Source organism: Colossoma macropomum, unplaced genomic scaffold (genome assembly GCF_904425465.1).
Source record: "Colossoma macropomum unplaced genomic scaffold, Colossoma_macropomum, whole genome shotgun sequence".
NCBI classification, from domain to species: Eukaryota; Metazoa; Chordata; class Actinopteri; order Characiformes; family Serrasalmidae; genus Colossoma; species Colossoma macropomum.
In genome coordinates, this window is record NW_023494786.1 from 325,416 (window position 1) to 334,607 (window position 9,192).

At 38.9% G+C, this 9,192-nt stretch overlaps 4 non-coding genes across 4 annotated transcripts; 2 read left to right on the forward strand and 2 right to left on the reverse strand.

Moving 5' to 3' along the window:
* Nucleotides 1-1,420: 1,420 nt before the first annotated feature.
* On the reverse strand, nucleotides 1,421-1,492 carry trnaw-cca. Its single transcript has one exon. It is a non-coding gene; the product is annotated as a tRNA-Trp (tRNA).
* Nucleotides 1,493-1,578: 86 nt separating this feature from the next.
* Nucleotides 1,579-1,650, forward strand: trnaw-cca. The gene has a single exon. It is a non-coding gene; the product is annotated as a tRNA-Trp (tRNA).
* A 1,642-nt stretch (nucleotides 1,651-3,292) lies between these two features.
* On the reverse strand, nucleotides 3,293-3,364 carry trnap-agg. Its single transcript has one exon. It is a non-coding gene; the product is annotated as a tRNA-Pro (tRNA).
* Nucleotides 3,365-7,440: 4,076 nt separating this feature from the next.
* Nucleotides 7,441-7,512, forward strand: trnag-ucc. The gene has a single exon. It is a non-coding gene; the product is annotated as a tRNA-Gly (tRNA).
* Nucleotides 7,513-9,192: the final 1,680 nt, after the last annotated feature.

Sequence of the window (9,192 nt, forward strand, 5' to 3'; positions counted from 1 at the left end):
TTCTCTGAATCTTTTAATGTTATTGTGTCCCACAGATGATGAAAAGCAAAAGTTCTTTGCTGTTTTACGTTGAGAAACATTATTCTTGAATTGTTGCACTGTTTGATGGTGAAGTGTTTCACAGAGTGGTGAACCCCTCCTCATCTTTACTTCTGAAAGACTCCGCCTCTCTGAGATGATCTTTTTATACCCAATCATGTTACTGACCTGTTGTCAATCAACCACCAGGTGTTTTTTTAGCACACATTACACAACTTTACCAGCCAATGAATATGTTGTTGGCATCACATTTAAAATGGGCATATATTTTTCAAAAATAATAGAATTTCTCAGTTTCAACATTTGATATGTTGTCTTTGTACTATTTTCAATAAAATACAGGGTTTAAATCATTTGCACATCATTGCATTTTGTTTTTATTTACATTTTGCACAGTGTCCTGAATGGGGTTGTACTAATAACCATCTAATTTACATAAATTAAAAAGGTATACATATATATAGATTTTTTTTTCCAACTATAATTTTGGTAACAGAGTTGAATCATCAAACCTTACTGCGGCAAAATCAATGTTTTGTGTGTAAATTGAGAAAGCAGAATGAGAACACTGACCCAGCTGATGGTCTTTCTGCAGAAAACATGACACAAATTCATGTTTATCATAATAAACAGAATGTTCCATCTTTTTTCGGGGGAAAGATTTGCGTAACAGGGTGGGACAAAGGCTAAAATTACTTTTTTTTTGTTAAATTAATTAAATGGGGAAAAAATATTCTTTTAATGTTAAATTGCTTGGAAATTAACCAAATAACGTTGTACTGATGGTGTTACTGGAACACTTTAATTATTGTATTTCATAGAGAAGTTCAGTGTCAGTGAGGTGGGACAACCCACAATCAACATACTAAAGGTGGACAGAGACATTTTATGTGTTTTTGTGATCATTTTGATGCTAGTTTAATAATTTTATTTTAAGTTCAAGTACAGATCCCTTCACTTTCTACCGAAATAAAAAACAATGGTCATTTTGTTGCTTTTAAAAAGGTAATAGATCACAAATTGAACTCTATTCATGGTAAGTGTCGAATCGGAGAGATACATGCAGGGTGTTGTAAGGCTGAAGAAAACCTTGTTTTTACATTTATGCATTTTTTCCATCATCAACATTCCACATAAAGCTCAGAAGACTCGTGTAGGTTCACTGGTGGTTTTGGATATTAAATAAAATGTCTATATTTGAGTTGCAGTCATGGTGACCCCTGGTTCCTGTCACCACCACTGTAAGGAAATCTGAACCATTTCCCACCAAACCACTCTGAATCACTCTGTTAGCGTCTCAAGGAGTGAATGATTAAGCAATTTTGAACATTGGGTGGAATTCCCCTTCAAGTCAGAATGTATAAACTGACGCGAAAAGGTTTGACCCCGACGTGATTTGAACACGCAACCTTCTGATCTGGAGTCAGACGCGCTACCGTTGCGCCACGAGGTCTTGGGGTTTGTTGGTGAATATAACCTCAAATGGCTTCAGTCGTGTTACAGTGTGAAGTGAGGGTGAGCGTGCACTGCGTGTCAGCGGACCTCGTGGCGCAACGGTAGCGCGTCTGACTCCAGATCAGAAGGTTGCGTGTTCAAATCACGTCGGGGTCAAACGTTTTGGTCCCTTTTGACCTAATAACGTTAAATACAGTCACTGCTGATCCGCTATCTAAGCTCAATTTATATGATTCAGTTTGTCTTCCTTCACGTCACCCCTTAAAATCGTTTAGCGAGACTGAAATATCCTTCTGGTTTGATCTAATAATCTGAGAAATTATACACTAGCGCCCCCTACCCTCACACACATACTAGGCTGAAGTTCACCTTGAATTACACCTTAATTCTACACAGTTCCTCACCAACATAAACACCAAACGTCAGCTCAGCAGCTCAGAAACTGAGCCCAAGCATAAATGAGCAAGTAGGCAGGTTTAAAAGGCTGAGCTCCTGGGGACGTTTACATTTTTAATATATCAAGTATTCATGTAATATTTCAAGGTCTGCTACAAGTGTATGGAGGACCAAATTAGCCAAATTGAAAAATAAATAAAATTAAAAAATAAATGGCTCAGTAATCAATAAATAAAAAAATAAATAAAGTGTATATTGCTTATTGTGATTGTAATAATACACGTATTTCCTTTTTTCTGCAGTTATATATTTCTCGATTTATTTATTTCTGTATTATTCATTTTGTTTCATTAATGCCATTTTTATATTTTTCCCATATCTATATTTTTAACAATTGTTTGCTTTATTTATTTATTTATTTATTTATTTATTTATTTATTTTTCCATTAATTCATTTATTTATTTCTGTATTTCGTCGTTCATATGATAATAAGGGGGCGTGTTTTTCACGTTCAGGCTTAGCAATCAGGCCCAGGAGGAGAAGAGCTGATTAAACTGTTCTTTCACTCCATAAAGAGCTGCAGTGTCTCAGACAGACAGACCTGCTGATGAATAACTCTCGGTGGCTCCACAGGCCGTCTAAATGTCTGTGTGATCTGAATTTTGCAGAAAAAGACGCTGAACCTCCTCCAGAGTTCTGAACACTAGGGGTCGACCTCTGAATCAGCAGGTCAGCTAAATGGACCCATCTCTCCCCACAGCCTCCAACAAAGAGTCAATAATCCGGACCTGCATTTTCAGCCAGATCAGCCGAGACTCTCAGATCTCTGACTGTCTGCTGCTGTAAGCAGCCGTTACTGTACTGTCTGGTCCTTAGTTACCGCTGAGAGAGCAGGACACGTACAATCGATCTCCAGAATCTGACATCGATCAACCAATAGGAATATTAAGACGCTGTGACATCATTGACTGACAGCCCCTTTATTAGCATAAGGACAAGGAAATACAGAAATAAATAGAGAAATAAATAAATATAGAAATGAACAGTTATGGAAATGATTTAATAAAATAAATTAATAGAAAAACAGAAAAAATGTTAATAAAGAAACATAAATAACAAAAATAAATAAATACAAAAATTTGTGAGAAGGGGAAATTACTAAATAGACATAAATGAATGCAGACATATTCATTTATTTAAGATTTTATTTATTAATATATTAATTGTTATGTATATTTATTTATTTATCGATGTATCATATTTTTTCTTTGCAATTCTACTTTATATATTAATTTCTTAAGTCATTTACTTTTTATTTTATTTATTTTTCCATTGTTACGTTCATTAAAAATGTGATTAATGAGTTAAAGAGAGCTTAATGAACTGAAAATGCAAAAAGCAGGGCTCGTCCGGGATTTGAACCCGGGACCTCTCGCACCCTAAGCGAGAATCATACCCCTAGACCAACGAGCCATGGAGAAACAGGCCGAATTACCGGTATAAATCACCGCCGCACTGTACAAGCGTTTCACAACAATGGTAAACAGGTCTCATCTTTTAAAGTAAGTTAATATAACTTTTGAAAAACGGATAGCTAGCTAAGTTAGCTAACTATCCTTCCACATTCTCAGAACTTTAAAATTTAGTCTAAAATGTAGCTCAACAAGCCAAAAGCCACAGAACAAATCCCAAAAAAAAGAAACAGTGAACTTGGCTGAGGTAACGAAGCTAAAGTCTGCTCCCTGTTTCGCCAGCTTTCTTACTCGAATTTTCCCGTTCCACCTTAAATAGTACTGCAGTTATCATTGTAACGCCTCAGGCACCAGACTGTAACTGCTGCACTATTTAAGGTGGAACTGGAAAATTCGAACAAGAAGCTGGCGAAACAGGGAGATGACTTCAGCCTCGTGCTGAACTAAAGTTAAAGAGGTTACTGTAAGGTTAATTACTGCATTAAAATGGTGGTTTAGGAAGAAAATACAAGTAGGGAGTTTCGATATTTACGGCCCAACTGCGTAAACGAACATTTCTTGTGTTTTTATTAGGTCTGTTTGTGAGTTTTCTTCCTGTCACTCCTGCGGTTCTCCTGAAGAGGGCGCTGCTGTGCCTGAAACGAGCAGCCATGATTGTGGTCATCAGTTTTAGATATGCATGTTTAAGCTCACACTAAAACTAAAAAATTCACTATGTGTTGTAAACATGCCTACCCCTCTAATTATTATGGCTATTATTTAGTGCCATCGGTTCAGTTCCATGTAGATACCGTTTCTCCAGAATATCCTCTGTTGGGGCCTTCAGGCCTTTGAATGGCTGGTTCATGATTCCTCTGATTGTCCCCATCCATCTTGCTGGTCAACCTCTTCCTCTTTTATCTAAAACTTTTCCAAGCATCATCGTCTTCTCCAGTCAGTTAGTTCTTCTCATAAAATGTCCAAAACAAGAGCTTCAGGCTATCTGGGCTTCATGTGAGGTTCGATTTGGCCATTTGTTTGGTTTCTTGCCACCCAAGGAACTCTCAAAAGTCATCACCAGCACCAAAGTCCAAAAGCCACAATATTTTTCCTCTTCCACTTTTTCTTTAGCTTTCTCATCCATAAAGCTGTCCCATCTTTTCACTCTGTTCTTGAACCTCATAAGAGCCTTCAGGCCTTCCAAACTGCCCATTATGGGTGTTGTATCATCCACATGTTAAAGGTTATTGATGTTTCTTCCATCAGTCTTGAATTCTCCATCATTTTCTTCCAGTCTGCTGAGAGGTTTCTAAAACAGTGGCGTCCAGTCTTAAGACTGAAACCAAGTTATTAAACAAGTAGAATCAGTTGTGCTCCAGCTTGTTTGGAATTAAAACCTGTAGCTGCACCAGCCATTTGAAGGTAAGACTGGATGCTTGTGCTCTAAAGACACATAAGTGGCTCTACTTCCTTAGGACGATAAGGAAGGTCTACTTGTCCAAGCAGCTTCTGGTGTTCTTCTATCACTGCTCTGTATAAAGCATACTTACATATGGCATCTTGGTGTGGTATGCAGGCTGCTCTGTGGCTGATAGAGAACCATTTCACCATGCAAAGGACCATTTAAGCATGCAAATGGTTCTTTGAGTGTTCATGGTTCTATACAGAGCATTGCTTTACTAAAGAACCCTTGAAGAACCATCTTTTCTGAGGGTGTATGGGGGTAATATTTGCACTGTAACATTTTAAAAGAGGACATTTTGTACACATCAGAGTTTAAAAGAATTCTTCAGGTTTTTTTTTTATTTAAAACAATTTTTCATGGTCATCTACTCTATGTGTTAGCCCAGAGGTGTCCTAAGATCGGCCCATATTAGGAACTCCGGTTCTAAGCTCCATTTTTCTGTAGACCACTGTAGTCGTGTAGTCATTTTGTAGTCGGCGCCATATTCTTATGCCCATATTAGGAACTCCGGGTATGAGCTCTACTTCTCTATGGCCAGAATGAATAGGGTTTTCAAAAAATCGCCTCTAGCGCCCCCTGTGCTAAATACAAATATTCAGAACCCGATACATTTTGTCCTGTGAACATTCTCCTCTCAAATATCACTGGATCCTCTGAATTACGAGGTCGTTAAAGAGTTGAAATATGAACACTGCACACATGAACACTGCACACTGAATTCATGTCATTAGAATGGCAGCCTCCTTAATCCGGCTTTGTCAGTGTACATTTCCATGTTCAGACTGAGGGGAAATGAAAAGAAGTCAGAACAGAATCAGCAGGTTTCCTTGCGGTTCTCTGTTCTTCACCTGATGCTCAGTGAAACACGACAGATCTTTCCTTTTAGCTTGATTTGAAAAGATCTACAAACATACTGCACTCAGGCTGATCCAGTACAGACTCAGCTTAATACTGCTGATAAACTGATTTAGGCTATCAGAATATCCTGATTATTATTTTAATGCTGGTAACATTTTTCTGAGGACATTTTTCTGAGGACATTTGCCAGCTTTTTGTTTGACTTTTCCCGTTCCACCTTAAATGGTTCAGCAGTCATGTTCTGAACTGCTGTGCCATTTAAGGTGGAACGGGGAAATTCGAACAAGCAGCCGGCGAAAAAGAAGCTGACTTCATTTGTCCATCTAGACTTGATTTTTTAAAATAATAATGAATAAAAGTACTCCATAAGAACGTTAACGTTACACACGCAGATTTTCATCAATGTAGTTAAGTGCTTTTTTATTCCATCCATCCACACCTTTTTGATGTTGGTGTCATTTTGATGTCATGGAGGGTGGAAAGGCCTGATATGAGGAGGTTTCACTATTAACGCTTAACAGCTGAGTAACAGTAACTTATTTTTGCTGTTCCACCAAACTAACAGGTCATTATTTTGTCTCGTTTGCTAATGTTACAGTCACAGCTGCTGCACCATTTAAGGTGGAACGGGAACATTCAAACAAGAAACAGCGAAAAAAGAAGCTAAATTTAGCCTCGTAGGTTTAACAGGGGTAGTACTTTAGACAAGGAGATTTAGCCTATCAAAATATCCCAGAGGTTTTATTTACGGGTATACCTGTAAATATGCCCTACGGTAGAACATTTTGATAAGGTAACACAGCTCGTCAGAGCTCCGCCACAGCCCGCCTTAGTGACATCAAGTTTAGCTTTAGCTCACATGTAGCTATATTAGCATTATAGCTCTTTAACGACCTCGTAATTCGGAAGATCCAGTGGTATATCTTTTTCACAGTGATAGGAAAGTGTATAAAACTGATTCTTTGTGCTGATATTTTGAAAACTTACTATTTTTTAATATTTTCTGAAAAATAATTTAGCCCTCAGGTATGTTGACAGGGTACGATTTGGCCCTCTTTCCGCTATAGCTTCAGTTATCTGTGTTCTTCCGCCTGAGACGGAGGAACGTGGAAAGCGATGACGCAAAAGACGCATCACCACCCACAACATCCAAACGAGTCCGGCGCAACAAAGTAGTCCCATCTGAGTTCTCAAAGATTACACGTATTGTTCTTTATCAGGTTTCACCTAAAAATGAAAATAATAGTACACATGTCAGAGATTATTTCACCACTACATCAGCAGTTTAATACAGTTCCTAAAAGCAGTTCTGTGGAGGGCTAACGTTATTTTTGCACTGTATCTTAACGGTAGCAGCTCATATTTCACTTATAAACCAAAAACCGCGTTTATGAACTCTAAAACGGGCTCATGTTTTACACAATAAAACATAAAAATGGCTTTAATTAAAACGAGGACGAAGTTGGCTTCCTATTCGCCAGCTTCGTTTTCGAATTTCCCCGTTCCACCTTAAATGGTGCAGGAGTTACGTTCTGGCGCCTGGTGCTTAGCATTAACTGCTGCACCATTTAAGGTGGAACGGGGAAATGCGAACAAGAAGCCGGCAAATAGGAAGCCGAGTCCAGTTTCGTGAAGAAAGAAAACAGAATGAATAATTGAGCATCGGAATTTGTAACGAGGTGAACGGCCGAGCGAATATAGTCACTATTTAAAGATTAAAACGGGTGGATCTGTGGTGAGTCCTTCGTATTGGACTGAGCGGCCGTATTTCACAAGCGTTGGTGGTATAGTGGTTAGCATAGCTGCCTTCCAAGCAGTTGACCCGGGTTCGATTCCCGGCCAACGCAACTGTCTCTTTTCTTTACTATTTCTTTTTATTATCTCCTAATCTTATCTCTCAGGGTTGATCAGCTGATTGAATGTCAGCAGTGTTTCTTATACTGACAATTCAGTGTTTCTGAATGCAGTAGAGCAGCGAATCACTGCGCTGGTTCATCAGAGTGAAATGCACCGTTCATCATTGCGTACCACCCTATGAAGGACAGTCAGTGACAATAGTATATGAAAATAATATGAAAAATCAAAGGGGAATTCCTCAAATTTTTGAAAATTTCCGCATAATTCAATTTTTGAGATATAAACAAAGTCACTGAGAGCGGTTTGCTGTGAAAGTCTCTGATCTAGAGAAAACACTGGGCCTCATCTTACGAAGAAATTTCATCTTAAAACCCACGTGCGCAGTTTTAACGAAGATTCACCATTTGGGATTTGTTCATAGGCAAGAACAGAATCTACACACACTCAAGAGCACAAATTCTGCGCTTTAAGAACGCGTCATGAATCTGACGTAGACTTTTTCGTAGAACCTTTCTCATAAACTCATTTAAGAACAAACTTAGGAAGATATTGGTGAATGAGGCCTGTTTGTAGCTTTGAGAAGGTTTTGGTCTAAAATCCATTCATGGTGGAGGACGTTGCCGTGCAAACTTCTTTCTGCACTGGTTTCTCTCAATGACGAGTTTGTTTAGGCGCTGAACTATAAATATTGCTACATGCAAGCTAGCACTGCTGCGCACTGAACTGACGTCATTAGAGTGACCACTCCGTCCAGTGTGGTAGTGAAGTTGCTTTGGCAGGTTTACGCTGCAGTTTGAGTAACTGGTGTTTGGTGTGCAGGTTTGTTAGCTTGCTTGTAGTAAATATAGCATTATTCACATTTTGACTGTTAAATAGTCTCATAAGAGCAACAGTGACACTCGGAGGTGGGGGGATGTAGACCGGACAGAACATTCGGAACATTTTAGTTCACAGCAGGTCACGATTTTCAAAAACATCATTCATTTTTTGCATAACGAAAACCAGCTTAGGCACCACCAACCACTCTGACACCAACTCTGACCAAATAATAAAATATAGTATGATGAACGAATATAACAATACAGTAGGTAATAATAGAGGCCTTGATAAAAACCTCGGACAAGCCTATCAAAAAATTAAATGAACAAAAGAAACAGTAAAAAAGGGCACTACTTATATCAAGACGCAAATGCCACAAGCAGCGAAATTTCTTCGCTGCTAGATCTGCCCCAGACAACTGTAAGTGCTATTATTGTAAAATGGAAATTTAGGTTAGCTCAGCCACAAAGCAGTGGACCATGCAAACTCACAGAGTGCATAATCGCCTGTCTTCTGTTGAATCACTCACTAACCTGCCCTCTAGAAACAACATCAGCACAAGAACTGGAGCCTAAGATCATTATGCGCAATGCCAAGTGTCGGCTGGAGGGGTGTAAAGCACGCTGGACTCTGTTCTCTGGAGTGATGAATCACACTTCTCTATCTGTCAGTCTGATGGATGAATCTGGGGTTTGGTGGATGCCAGGAGAACGTTAACTACCGGAATGCACTGTACTCACAGTAAAGTTTGGTGGAGGAGGGGATGATGAGCTGGGCTGTTTTTCAGGCCCCTCAGTTCCAGTGAAGGGTGATGTTGATGCTACAGCACAAAGACATTTTACACAGTTATA